The following is a 15150-nucleotide window of genomic DNA, read 5'->3' as shown; positions in this document are numbered from 1 at the left end:
CAGAGAGCTTTGTGGACTGGTAGCAGGCAGCCAAGGCTTCTGAGAGGGCTCATTTAAAATGGCACTGTGAAGCCAGGTGTGGTGGTGGAGACCTGTGATCCATCACCTGTGAGGCTGAGGCAGGAGGATCATCACGAATTCAAGGCCAGTCTGGGCTACATAGTGAGTCTAGGCCTCCCTTAACCAACAAGATCTTATCTCAAAAAAAAAAAGAAGGCAAAACCCGCCAAATGACATTGTATTTGATCTACTATATTCCACAATTGTATACATTGTTTGATACACAAAATTTCCGAGAGTGATGCCAAGAGGCTAGTGTGCAGCTCTACACCAGACTTCTTGATTGGTTGATCCACCTGTACCTGGGAGGTTGGGTGGGTAGAGTGACTTTGAGCGCCTCCTGGTGGAGCCAGGGCAGCTGGAGCAGCGATTGTCTTCCAGTCTTTTTTTTTGGTCTCTATTGGGGATTGAACCCAGAGCCTTTGATCTGAGCTATGTGCCCAGTTCCCCTTTTCAATTTTATTTTCAGACAGGGTCTCACCAGGTTCCCTAGGCTGTGCTCAGACTTGAAATTCTCCTGTTTTAGCCTATTAGACTGCTGGGATTACAAGCCTGTGCTGCCATGCCTGGCTATCTGCCTGTGTTTGCTTGAGTTGAGACAAAGTCCAGCAATGTAGTGCATGCTGGTCTTTAACTCACTATGTAACCCAAGCTTGGTCTCAAACTTGCGGCATTTCTCCTGCCCCAGCCTTCTGAGAGTGGGAATTACAGGCAGACACCACCTGGCTTGCTTTTAGTCTTTTGTTTGTTTGTTTGTTTTTGAGGTAGGGTCTTGCTGTGTAGTTCTGGCTGGTTCTGAACTCACTGTGACCTTGAACACACAGCAAGGTCACTCCGTGGTGACCTTGAACTCACAGCAGTCCTCCTGCCTCAGCCTCCTGAGTGCAGAATCCCAGGTGTGTGATACCATGCCAAGAACTTTCTAGTCTTTTAAAAGTATGTATCTCGAAGAAATCCCACAATAATAACATGTAGGTTATTTTCATGTCATAACATCTTCCCACATGGTACTGTATTATCTCAGGTTCACGCTCTTTTTTTTTTTAACCTGGAATCACAGTCAGGACCTTGAGTTTGCCAGGCAGGTGCCATGCTGCTGAGCTATACCTCTGGCCCTAACTCAGGTTTCTAGCAAGTCTTTATTACCTGCCCTCCTGTCCTGTGGCTGCGCAATAATGTATATTATGTCACTTTGTATCTAGGTAATTTCCAGTTTTTACCTTTACAGTAACTGATTAAGGATTTCTTTGTATAAACATGTATGTACAAAATAGAATATATGTATATACATATATATATATTTTTTTTTTGCGGAACTGGGGATTGAACTCAGGCCCTTGTGCTTGCCAGGGAAGCACTTATTCCACTGAGCCATCTCCCTGGCCCTGAATATATATTTTTTTGAAAGAAGAAGATATCCTTAGGCATTTTCCTACATCAGCCTTAGTTCCTTCTTATACGCTGGCACCTTGGAGCAGAGCACCGAGTGCCATCCTCAGCGCCCATCAGAGAGCTGCAGGGAGTCAGGGTTCAGTGCTTTGCTCCCAGTTAGAATCATCCCAGGGCTGTTTTAATGGCCCAGGGTCCCAGGTATGCTGGTGCCCAGCTGTAGTCCCATCGACTCAGAAGGGTGGGGCAGAAGAATCGTAAGGTCAAATCCAGCCTGAGCAACTTAGGCTGACCCTGTCTCAGAACAAAAAATAAAAGAGGACTGATGGGTGGCGAACATCCCTGGTGGGTTTTGTGCCTAGTACATCTAAATAATTAAGATCTGGGTCCCCCCCCCCATCAATTTAATTGACATCAGATCAGACGAAGGCTATATGTTTTTTATTTCCTGGAGTGTTTTTAAAAAAAATTTTGTACGTATTTAGTATCGGGTCTACAGGGTCGCACTGCATAGATTCTCACTGCATGGACTCATGGTGATCCTCATAGGCTGTTTTCAGCCTCCCAAGCGCTAGGATTACAGTGCGCACCACCACGCCCATCTCAATCACGGTCTCAGCCTAAGCAGGCACTTTATTCTGCTGCGCTAGCTGGCTGGCAGAAGTGTTTTGTTTTTAAATAAAGCTCCTCAGGTAATTCTGGAACACAGCCAGAGTCCACATGTAATTGGTAAGATTTCTGTCAGCGAGGTGGGAGCTGCAGGCGAGTCTTCTGCTGTCGTTCTTGGGGGAGCAAACCTGCAAGAGTGCTATGCACCTCAAGCCTCTGACAGGTCCCGCTGTGGACTGACGTAGATCAAGTCTGCCGTCATTTTAAATAAGCCTTCTAACGACGCTGAAAGAAATTGCAAGGATTTCTTATAAAGAAGAGTGTGGAAGCCCTTTAAGAATAAAGTGAGGCCAGGAAGAACGAGGAAGTGGAGATAGAAAATGTGTCATGCTAGTGGCCAGCTTCTGGGTCAGCTGTGTCTCCTGCAGTTTGGTCTTTTCTCCACTACCCACCCCTTTTTTAAAAAATAAAATTGCTCTGTGGAGAGCAGTGGCCAGTGGGAGTAAAAGGTGATTGGGATTGCCCTTGGGGCGGCCCCTTTCTTCCTTCCTCCATTGCTGTGGAGCTCTCGCCAGGCTGTGCCCCATGCGCAGACAGTGGTGAGCTTGTCAGCTTCCCTAGGAATCCATGTGCATGAGGAGACCCAGAGAGCTTCCTGGTGACAAGCAGCAGCCCCTCCTCCTTGGCGCTGTGCAGCTTCTTGCTCCCTGGGTGCATCACTCCTTAGCTCTCTTCCTTCTGCTGCAGGACCTGGGCAGCTTTCCCCTACTCGCTTAGCCTTAAGGGTGGCTTTGCATGTCTGTGATTGAGTCTCCTACTCTGTGCCTGTAGCCTGAGGCGCAGGTGAGATGAGAAACAGTGCAAATGGCCTCAGGAGAGATGCTGGGAGCCATGAGCCCTGAAAGCTAGCTTGTGGGTTACATTCTCTTCTTTGTGGGTTTCCTATTTTGTCAGTTACTCAAAGGCTCATGGCTTTGTTAATCTCACATTTGTGCCAGGGCTTTCTTATGCCATTCTTAAGATCTTTTAAGACCTTTCCTGTAGGTCCTCATCACCCCTCTTCCCTGCCTTTAGGAGATGGGATCTCTCTGTGTCGCCCAGGTGGCTCCTGGGTTTCACTGCAGCCCTCCCCCACCCCCTCCAGCAGCTGGGATTGTGGCTCTGTGCCCTGTGATGGTTTCTGGAGAGGAGAAGCCAACGCCTTTCCCATCTTCCTGAGGTCTTGCAGCGCCCCCACCTTCTGCCGATTTAATGGAATCTGTCACAGTTTTCAGGCCTGCTCACTTCCAATCATCTGAGGCAGCGGCACAGCCGCTCTCCTTTGATTTCTTTTCCATTCCTGGGTCGATTGCAGTGTTTTGTGTTGCTGTGTGTCATATCTTTCCCTCTCTTGGTTTTCACTGTTGCAAAATAAGAATAAAACTAAGGAAACTGCCCCCGCCCCAGTGGATACGTGAGAGAGAATCTTGACTGCACATCTAAAAATCCTTATTTTGTGTCACACCAGGAATAGCACTGTGAGTTTAAAATTATTTTCCCCTTAGAACACAGATGTTTCTCTCTGGTGTCCACTAATCATCAAATATTTTGTTAAGAAGTCTTGTCAGTCTGATTCTGAACCTTTTGTAGATGCCTTCTTGGAAGCATCTGGGATGTTTTATCCTTACTATAGTGAAATTTCTTAAAAATATGTCTGAGTGTAGGCTGTTCCTTTTTTAGAGAGCTCCCCCCATTGGGTATCTCTGATCACTTCCTTTGAAAGTGAAGGGAAAATTCATTTTCTCTTCAGTAATTCCCACCCTGGTTCTTATTTTCTCTTGTCAGAGCTCCCACTTGATAGACTTTGGTTCTTCTCACTGAGTCCTTTGCCTACTTGTCTGTTTTCCGTCTCTGTCTACGTGGCTCTGTTAATGGGGAGCCTCCTTGACCGTCTTTTCCTGGCACTCCTCACATTTGCTCCCCAAATTCTCTTTTCAATTTCAAGTCCTTCTCTTTCTTTACTCATTATAGTGCAGCCTGGTCTTGTTTCGCAGTGTCGCTTCCTGCGTGCAGCACACCGGCACACACACGTGTGTGCACACCCCCCACCCCCACAGAGAGGGCTTTGGTCTCTTACATCTGTGATCTCTGTACTTTTCTTGACTTAGCAGCAAACCCTGTGGGGCTGTTGTATTTAGGAACAGACTCTTGCATTGCTGAGTGTCACAGGCTATGTGAGACTCAGCCTGTAGCTGCTGAGGGTAGCCACTGGGACAGCTGTCCTGCTGGCTCCTAGTTGTCCCTCCCTGTCTCTCCATTGTCCATCTGGTCAACCCGGCGCTTTCAGCTCCACTGCAGTCCCACCCTGCGCATAACCTGATGACCTGTGAACACTGCCTCTTCTGACTTCATCTTCCAGAAGCCAGCTGCTGCCACTCCTGCTGTCCTTTCTCACTGGCCAGGGCTGTTATTTTAGGGGAGAAAGGGCCTGAGGAGGAAGGAGGGAGCCAGAGAGCTCATGCATTTCATTTTGAACTGGAAGCAGAGAAGCCCTTTCATGACATTGGCAGGGTCTTCCTGGGGCCACCGGCCCGGGCCCTTGAGAACACCACAGTGGTACTTTGTGGGTGCCCCAGCTGGGCCCTCCTCAGCTAGTGCATGTATCACTAATGGCTGCTTTTCATTAATGGCCACTCCTTTTGCAGGAGATCCTGTCTGCCTGCTGGGCTTTCGACCTAGAGGAGAGGCCCAGCTTCAGCCTGCTGATGCACATGCTGGAGAAGCTGCCCAAGCTGAACCGGCGGCTCTCACACCCCGGGCACTTCTGGAAGTCAGCTGAGTAAGTACTGCCTCGGCAAGCTGCCTCCTTTGGGGTCTTGGAGGGGCTCTGAGCTGCAACTGCTCAGACTTTTGTCTGTGGAATTCATAGGCAAGAATACCCAGAAAGATGCCAGGAGTGTATTTAGTGAGCTTATGTTGGAGACAGGTGGGCAGCCAGTGCTGATGCCAGACCTAGGCAAGGCCAGTACGAGAAGGATTAGCCCTGGGGCGGGGGCAGGATGGGCAGGGTGGAGGTCAGAGCCATGTGGATACTAAGAAGCACTTAGGAGAAGCAGAGCCCGTGCTGCTTAAAATGGCTCAGAGATGTCAGTGCCCCAAGCTGGCCTCCTGTTATGGGTAAAGATGCTGCTCATCTATGTGGTGCTTAGAAGCCAAAAGCCCTTCTTCTGCTCTGTGTCCTCATGTGAACCTTTGTCACCTTGCATGAGTGGGTGTCTCCATGGGCAGCAGAAACCACTGTCATCTTTCCTGCCCTGCCTTGTTCTTTTTCTTTTTTGTCCCTCTATCCACTTATTCCCAAATACTTTTTTAAAATCACTTCATGCATTTTTTGATAGTCTGTATTTTAAATCTGTAGTATGACATCTTACATAGGGAACCTATTCCCAAATACTCAAAAGAGCTTTGTCCTGCCATGAGCTCTTGTGAGCTCCGGAGGCCTTCTTCAGTGCCTTAGTTCCCACATCTTCAGAGAGTCAGGTGAGAGAAGCCCCAGGATGCACAAACCTCAGCAGGAAAGGGCCAGATAACTACTTTCGGCTTTGCAGGCCAGAGAGGAGTCAAGCTGTACCTCCTGATCCTGGGGTTGGTGGTGAGCACTGTGTAGATTCTGGAGCTCCAACGTGGTCTGTGAGGCAGCACCTGCGCAGACAGCACAGAGCCGGCAGCACTCAGTGATAGAAGCCTGAGTTAGGTAGCTCACATGTCACCAGACAGTCTTTACATTTTTCCCCTACCCAACATTAGACAGGTAAGAATCACTCCTAGGAGCTGCATGCGTGGGCTCACAGCTGTTACCAGAAGAGGGCGCTGGCACAGCCCTGGACCTGGATGGGGTCAGGTAGTAAATGCTTTAGGCATGCAGGGGACACGGTCTGTCTCATGTTTTTTATTTTTCTAAAAATCTTTTGAAGTTGTTGAAAGCTTTCCAACTGGTGGCCATGTATGGCTTGGCATCGTGTGCCAGGCTCTTTCCTGAGGAACCAAAGGGGGGCCCCACGGTGCAGGTGGAGAGAGGCCCACCATGGCTCACCCACACGGCACAAGTAGAAGTCACTGAGAACACTTACTTCATTCTGCTGCTCAGGGGAGGTTAGGAGGGACAGCCACCTGGGGCTAGGGAATGCTGCCTTGTTGTCTAAGTTAGATCCCACTGTGGGCCTCAGGGTGTGTGAGGATATCTTCTATAGATTGAAGGGTCCTTTTGTAAAATACTTGGGAACAAGAGGACCAGTTTTTCTCAGATAAGGTAATATTTGCATAGACTTTACAGTGTGAGCATCCCCAACCCATGGCAGGCCTCAGAAGGGCTCTAGCCTTTGGAGCATCTGCCTCCAGAGTAGAGAAGGTCAGCCTGTTCAGAGGGAGGGGAGTGGCTGATGGCTGAGGTTAGGCCTCTCCCAGCATGGAGCCCAGTCCAGTCAGGAGAAAGTCAGGTGGACACAGTGCAATGCAGCTTCCGTCCAGCACAGAGCTATCTTGTCAGTGCTGTGTCCCCAGCTCCTAGCACAGTTCCAGAAAAGAGTAGGAGGAGAACAAATACGTGACAGAGGCCTGAGTGAGTGACTGAAGGATCCTGATGTGCTGGGTATGGGAGGGAGCACAGAGCCCTGCAGCAATACCAGTGAGGGCCACTTTGCCCACCTGAGGACTTAAGGGTCTCTAGAGGGTGTTGGAGGATCCCTGTGTGCTGGGATGGAGCAGGGGCGGCAAGGCCAAGGCCTGAGCTGCTCCTGCGGACCTGGGGCTCCTCTGTGCATCATAGGCCTCAGCCTCCCCCACATCAAAGGGATGGGCACCCACTGGGTGGGCGCTGGCATGCCAGGCGTGATCCCTTTCTCCAGAAAACCAAACCACCCCAGTTTCTGTCACAGATGGGATTCTGAGTCTCAAATGGGAGTTGTTGTCTGTAGCCATACCGTCCTGAACACACTTGATCTCGTCCTAGTGGGTGCTGGTAGCAGCTCAAGTCCTCAGCTCTAGCCCCTTAAAGGGAATGTTCCATAGATTTGAATGAATCTATGTCTAGATTTTCTGCTCAGAATTTCTACTTTCTGTACCCTCAGCCTCTAATTCTCATTCTTTCTTTTCTTTCCCATTGCTTTGTTGCTTTTTTACTTTGGGGATGGGTGGTGGACCTGCTGGCTGCCCTGTCATCCGTTGTCCTACCTTCTGACTCCTCTACCTGTCCACTGCCCGGCTGCTGTCACCTCTTGGCTGATGGCTGGACTGCATCCTTCTGGCTCCTGTTGGACTGGTCCTGTTGGGGCACTCACAGTCGCTGGCGGAGCCGCTACTACGGGAAAGGACGTTATGGCCACCCCGACTTTAAGAACTCCTGTCCGGTTCTGGAGGAATAGTGTGTTTCTCTCATTGTCCTTCTTCCCTGCCTGAGCGTGCCTGTCTGTTGCACACCCACTTCCTGTTCTGTCTCTGCATCCCAGCTTCTCATACAGCTTATCCCCATAACCCAGTGTGACATCCTGCAGCAGAAGTGCCACCAGCAAGGGCCACGTGGGCTTTGGGAAAGACCAGTGGCATGTTTTGGGCCCCTGCTTATGTCCTGAGTGCCCTGATGGCTTGTCGTGTTCCCAGGGTTCCCACTCTGGCCGGGGCTCAAAAGAAGAGAATCCAGTGAGTTGAGGTGGGAAACTCCAGGGAGTCAGCGTTGCCAGTCAAGAACGCAGGAGCGGCGGGCCCTCAGGCAGCCTCTGGAGGGGCGGCCTGTGACTGCCCTACCGGACCTTGAGGAAGGCTCCTTGTACTCAGGCTCCCTTCCAGGCTTGCCTGGGTGCCGCCTGGCGGGATGATGTAGGGCCTTTTTTCCTGACCAGCAGCGCTGGCCAGGCCTCTGGGCCCCGGGTCCCCAGTGGCTTGGCTTCTGATGCTGTTCTTGCCCTTTCTCTGCCCTTTGTAGGTTGTAGCCGGGTGGCTTTGCATGCACCAGGAGCCCCTGCCTCCTAACTGACACTTCGGCTCTGCGACTGCTGCTAAAATGCAAAATGCCAAGTAGGCACTAACCCAGGGACACCGTCTCTGCTGCTTCATTCTTCTCCTCCAGACTTGCTGTGTTCTGTCTTTAAAACCAGCCTCCGCCCTTCTCCAAGGGCCCACGTAACTTCCGGTGGCGGGGGACTGCACGAGCCAGGCGCCCTGCAATGCTGCACAGCTTCCAACCTCCTTCCTGGGTGCGACTTCTCTCTGGATCCTCTGAGAGATGTTCTGGCTTCCATGTGATGACGGATGGCCCCGTCTACTACTAACACCTTAACAGCTTCCCTCCAATCGTGTTCTGAGATCCAGGGAGGGGTGCATGGCTTCTAACCCCTGCCACCCAAGGGGACCTCGTCCTGCAAGGAGTGCAAAGGTTGCCCAGCTGTCTTGCGGCCAGCACCGTGGTCCCGCAAGACCTTTCTGGGTTCCTGTCTCTGGCTCCCCTGTAGGTTTGGGCAGTAGACGCAAAAGGTCCTGCTGTTGTGAAAGACACCAACTTAGAAGGGCTGCGTCCTTGGCAGTTCCCTCAGGAAAGGTGGCCTCTTTCCAAGTGGTGCCTATTCCCAGGCTTTAGCAATGGAAACTGCTGTGGCTCCAGCTCAGCCTGGCCTGCTGCGTTCCTCCCTTGGCATCCGCCTGGCTCTGTAGACTTCAAGTCAGTGTCCAGTGGCCTTGGTGCGCTGCAGGCCCCGGTGCTGCTGAGTGCAGATCTGTGCCCCTCTCCAATTTTACTGACTCAAGGTCTCTGGAGTCTGCCTTGAGTGTCACACCTCAGCCTGTTCCCAGTAGGCTCCTGCTGGGCCCGGTGCTTGAGCACTGTTTGCTTTCACTTTTGAAAAGAAAAATAAACTTTTTTTAGTGATACTGGGCATTGAACCCAGGGACTCTCTACCACTGAGCTATGTCCCCAGCCCTTTTATTCTTTAGAGCTCACTGAATTGCTCCAGTGGCCTCAGATTTGTGGTCCTCCTGCCTGACTTTCTGAGCAGCTGGAATTACAGGCCTGCTCCAGCAGGGGAGCTGAGCACCATTTCTGAGAGGAGCATGCACTGTTACGCCTGGAGTTGGGGCTCAGGTTTCTTTTCCCCCTAGTACCACACAGAGCAAGGCCACGCCAGAGCTGCCAGTAAGGGAACAGTTCCCATGAGCCCACAGACGTTAATGGTGCATCCTGGGTCCTGGGAGTCGGAGGTGAATGAGCCACATTACTGTCCCTCAGAAGGGGCAGTGTGGCCAAGGCTGAGGACACAGGGTGCTCCAGGGCAGCTCTGCCAAGGCTGTGGGTTGAGTAGTCATTGTCACTTCTTGCTGTGGGCCAGGTCCCCTTGATGCTGGTCAAGACTGACAGAGCCATAACTCGGATTTTGTTCCTCTTTGCAGCATTAGCAGCAGCAAAGTTGTACCGCGCTTTGAGAGGTTCGGCCTTGGTGCCCTGGAGTCCGGTAACCCAAAGATGTAGCCAGCTATGCAGTTGTTCTACTGCCTATTTCTCCTTTAAATGTGTTTGTAAACCACACACACCACCACCACAGCAACAACAAATATGAAAAACCACTCCGCCTGGCCAACGCTGCAAACCAGGAGGGCGAGTCTGCCATTCCGACTGTTCCTCACAAAGACACGTGGGTCCCTGGAGGTGGGAGCACACCTGCTGTCTTAGTAAGATCCCAGCAACACCCAGACTGGTCCCAGCCACCAGCAAATGTTTACATGTATGTTCCTACCAAGCCAACTTGATGTATTACAATAGGTAATAATAATACAGTCTGTGCATGAAGGCACTGGCACCTGTGGATGGCAGAAGGGGCTGTCCTCTCTGGAGGACCTGGTAGCACTGGGGAGCCCAGTGGTTGGCCAGAAGGAAGAAAAACATCGTGGTTATGGCTGGCTTAAGAGTAGGGTGGGAAGAGGTGGGGCACAAGGTTTGACCTGGCTCTTGCTTTGACCCTAACTCCAGTGGCAGTACGCTGTCCCTTCCCGGTCTTGCAGAGAAAACCCTGGCTAGGAAGTGAGGCAGATTACAAGGGAGAAGAGCTTCCTGGAGAAGCTCTTGGCTTCACTTCCCACCCCTCTATTCCATACTGTGCCCACTGGAAAAAGTAGAGACACAATCCAAGTAATACCTGGGCAGACCTAGTGGATCCTAGGCATGGTTGCCAGGTGAGACATTTTTGAGTCAGTGCTTCGGGGTAGAGCCCTGGGGGAGACCCTGGATGGAAGCAGGGCCTTCGTAGGCACAGCCCAGTGCCCAATGTGTGACCCTCCCATGAGGTCAAAATAGGGCTCAATGAGTGAGAATGGAGATGGTGGAGGGATAGAGGGAGGGAGAAGTGGACAGCAAGTATCTGAGCCCCTGTCCTGCCACAGGGTGACCCTGGCACTTTAGAAACCCATTGTCAGTCATGGTAGAGGGTTCTAGAACTGCCCATCTCTTCCACTTCCCCAGCCCTAGTGAAACCCTTCTGCCCATTCCTGATACCTTAGTCCGGACTCTAAGCTCAACTGACAACATGAGACTGTCCCACCCTGTCACACCCACCCCAAAAGCCTTGTCTGCAGAGCCCTCCCAGCAGTGCCAGGCTTTGGCTTGTGTTTAACCAGTGGGAGGGGCTGGCTCCAGTCTTTGACATGAGAGCATCCTACCCAGTCTCAGCAGAAACCAACCGTCCCCTACAGAGGAGAGTTCCCAGAGGTATAGAAGCCCAGTGCTGAAGTGAGGCTGGAAGTCCTCACAGCCAACAGGGAAAAGAGCAATAGGAGTAGACATGTACTAGATCCAGGCCCTGTGCTTGGAGCTCAGATGGGGGTGGCCATGAGGCTGCCACCCCTTACAGGGAAATCCACTTGGCAAAGCCCCAGTGTTCAGAGCCTTTCTTGCACCAGAGGCTGATCCAAAAGTCTCAGAAAATGAGCCACTCCGATGAAAAGCTGTGCAGCTGCGTCTCTACTCTCCGTACTCAGCAGCCTTTGTTCCTTGCCACTGCTTGGTGAGCACAGCCAACCCCTGGGTCAGGAGCTTCAGAATCTTTCCTGTCACTGTGGGCAAAAGAAAGAGCTGTAATCCATTTGGGTGCAACTCTGTGAGGGTGAGCCCTGCTCTATGACAGGACTGTCATCTTATTCCCATGATCCCTTTGGTTTTGGCTGTCACCTCCCCTGCGTGACCTTCCCACCCAGAACCCTGCAGGATGTGGCCATTGCCTCTGTAGCTGTTGCATCCCTGACCCTTTGCAGAGGTGGCAGTACGTGTGACCCGAGTCTTTCTTGTCCCTGTTGTGACATTGACCTTCCCCGGCAGATGGGTGCAGCTAAGCAAATCGGGCCCATCTCCTCACCATCTGACTCCAGTCACAGTGGGTCTCTCACAGCCCACAGATAGTCAGTGTGGGTCTGGCTGTGTTTCTCAAGGACTATAGCTGAGGAAGTCCCCATGGAGCTCTTGCTGTGTCCATGTTCTTGTGCAAGTGCTGGGCACCAGATCTGGAAACAGCCAAGTCCCTGTTTTGAGAAATGATCATTTGCTGAGGCTGAATTTGGCCAGGAACAAGGAGCCACTTGGCTTCAGGTGGGGCTGAGGTCCTGGGTCCCCTCCCCTGTCCTCTCCAAGGCCTGTCCTCACCTGGCCAGTAGTGTGTTGCCTGTCACTGGAGAAGTTTCCAACTTAGGTCCCCTCCCCCATCTTACCTAAGTGACTGTGAATTGAGGTTAGGAAGATGTGCTTGCCCTTCTGTGTGCTCTGTCTGTCCGCTTTGGAAACACATGAAGAATGACAGATACTGTGAATTCAGCCCTCACGACCTACTGTGAAGGGAAGGAAGGAGGGTGGGGCCTGCAGTGGCCCTGCCTGGGTTCCAAGAGTATGGTCCGAGGTTTGGCCCTTGCAGCATCCCCAGTTTTCAAGTTCACCTCAAGGCCTTTAACCACCAGGGCTGTAGCTCCCGGGCTTCTGTGTGACTTGAAGGCTCGAATCCTAGCTCATCGTGTGTTCAATATGAGCAGAGTATTAGCAAAGTTGACCTCTCCGTGTCACCAAGTCAGAACACCCTCTGCCATCTGGCATTTCTTCCCGTGGTCTCAGCAGGGTGTGGTAGGCCCTGTGAGCCTGTGTTGCACTGTGGTGACTTGGGGATGACACAGAGAGGCTTCTGCCATGCTGTAGCGCCGGCTAGCATGTCACCAGTTTGTGCACAGCTAGCATCTTCCATGGTCATAAGGCACATGTTTTGCTTTTTTGAATGTGATGTAAAATTTGTACAGTAAAAGTTTTTATATTTTCTATCAATTGCATTTGTCTTCCTGAAATGGTATTAATTTAAATTAAAATGGTTAGTATTAACGAACATGCTGTATTGAGAGTTTTTGTGTGTGTGTGTGTGTGTGTGTGTGTGTGTGTGTGTGTGTGTGTTTGTTTCTGTGTGTGTTTTTCCACTAATAAGAACACATCCTAGGTGCTGAGCCTGGCCTAGGGTCTGAAGTTTGTGAATAAAGTTATTCCAAGGTGTCCTGAGCCTTTTGTTTGCTTTGGTCAGTTCTGGATGAGAACTGGGGACCACTTTTGATAGTCTAGGAGGATAGAAATGGAGGGATCAATGGTGTTTCAACCCTCTCACAGCTCAATGAGTCCCTTCCAATATGTTATCATTTATATCTAGATGTCCCCCTAAACCCTCATTTGTTCAGGGACTGGGATGTTGAAAGGTGACTGGATTATGGGGCATAGCTGACAGTGGGAGCTAGGCTCTGGTTGGAAGTGGTCTTTGGCTGCATGACCCGGAAGGCTTTCTCCTTCTTGGTTCCTCCCTCGCACTCTTTTCCCTGGCCACCATAATGTGACCCAGAAGAGTTTCTCCCACTCAGCCTTTCCCTTTCTAGTCCCTTACCACCATGATATGACCCAGAAGGCTTTCTTCCTCTCAGCTCCTTTCTTTCCTCTCTGGTCCCTGGCCGCCACGATGTGAATGGCTTTCCTCCACATAGGCCCTTCTGCTCTTTTGTTCCTGAATTTTAGGCCTGCCAGACAGGGACTACAATTTTCTGAAACAGCCAAAATAAGCCTCTCCTTCCTTAAATTATGGGAGTTGGATGTCATGTCCCATGATGAAAATGTGACTATGGCACAAAGGAAAAGGGAACTGTGCTTGGCCTGAAGGTCAGTGTTCTCTAGACAGATGGAGGAATGAAGAGAAAAAGGCCAAGGCCTATATTGCAGGTTGCTCGACCACCAACAGCAGCAAAGCCAGTGAGCAGACCCAGATCCAACCCATCTCACTGTGGAGCTGAGGCCTTTTGCTTTCCAGAAGCCTTGGATGAGGGGAGCAGTGTTCATTTCAGTCTGAGCTTAGGAGAGACTCTGAGCTTCTAGAATATGGAGTGAGTAGAACAGGTAAAGAAGAGGAACCAGCATTTGTGGAGTCCTTGCTTTGTGACAGGGAGGTGCTTACTGCACGTACTGTCACCCTAATCTGGTTCTCATGGCAGGACTTGGGAAGTTTCAACTGGGAAAGCAGGTGAACGGTTAAGATGCTCAGCTGGGTCACACAGGCCTCAGGCCTCCCTCTCATCAGAGGCCAGGAACTTACTGGTCAGACATTTATTGAGCTCTTACTTTGTTCAGAGATAGTGCTAAATTGTGGAATGTTTTCCATGATCAATTATATGGTAGGCCACAAATTTAAGTCTCAATAGATTAGATAACTTACAAAGTATTTTATGTAACTACAGTGGGATGACATCAGACATCAGTAACACATAGCTAGAAGATGCACAAATTCGTGGAAATTAACACCGTTAGCCAGTGGATGAAAGAAGAAATCACAAGGAAATTAGAAAATACTTGGAGATGAATAAAAGTTAAAAAAAGAAGCCAAAATTTATGAGATGTAGAGAAAATAGTACCATAGGGAAATTTATACCTATAAATGCTTACAAAAATAAGATCTCAAAACAGCTTTATGAATTAAGGAACTGAAGATTAGGATGGAGAATAAAAAAACAGTGAAACCAAGTTCTTTGAAAAGATCAATGAAATTAATAAACTTTTAGTTAGGTGGAGTAAAGAAAAAAGAAAGAAATTGGAGTGGAGACATTCCTGCTGCTTCTATAAAAATCAGATTTGAAGAGCGCCGCGGCAATCTTTATCAACAAATTAGATAACGGTAACCGTTATCTAGAGCTTTCAGTGCTAGCGACCCCTGCAGCGTGCACGCTCCATGTTCTTCACCACTGACCTGGATGAACTGGATGAATTTCTGGGAATGCAAAACCCACCCAGACTGAATCACAAAGAAATGCACACGTGGCTAGACCTAGCGCTGTGAGAATAAATCAGTAATGTAAAATCACCAGGTGAAAGCCCTCAACTTTCCACTTTACTGTGTGAATTCTGACGTTTGAAGAGCTGATGGCCATGTAGCTCAGGCTTTGCTGCATAATAAAAGAAGAAAGGAATAATCACTTCTAAAAGGCCAGCATCATCCTGATCCAAAGCCAGTGCTCAAACAAAACTATAGATCAACTTTCTTATCAACATTAGTGAAATGATTCTCAGTGAAATACTAAGAAACTAAAGTTGAAATATTAAGAGGATTATTCGCCATGACCAAGTGGAACTTATTCCTAGAAAGCAAAGATAATTTGACATATGAAAATTGATCAGTGTTAGATATCACATTAATAATAAAAAGCAATGCATGATCTCAACTGATGCAGAAAAAACACTTAATGAAATTCAACACCTTTTCATGATACAAAACTAGGAACAGAGTGAAACTACTTAAATATCAAAGGCATACCTGAGAAACCCGCAGCAGGAAGGCTGAAAGCTCCTCCTCCAAGATCAGGAACATGGGAAGATGCTTATCTACACTTTTATTCGGCATAGAACTGGAAGTCTTCAGCAGAGCAATTAAAAACAAGCAAAAACATCCAAATTGAAGTAAATACTCTAGTGGCAGATAATAGGATCTTCCAGGTGGATTTCATTTTAGTAGAATTCTACCACTAGGTGGCAGTGGTGAGAGGTTGCCTCTAGTCAGAAAAATTGAGGTGCACTGCCAAGGG

Source organism: Octodon degus, unplaced genomic scaffold (genome assembly GCF_000260255.1).
Source record: "Octodon degus isolate 3935 unplaced genomic scaffold, OctDeg1.0 scaffold00072, whole genome shotgun sequence".
Classification (NCBI taxonomy): Eukaryota; Metazoa; Chordata; class Mammalia; order Rodentia; family Octodontidae; genus Octodon; species Octodon degus.
The sequence above is the reverse complement of the archived record's forward strand: the minus strand, read 5'-3'. Positions refer to the sequence as shown.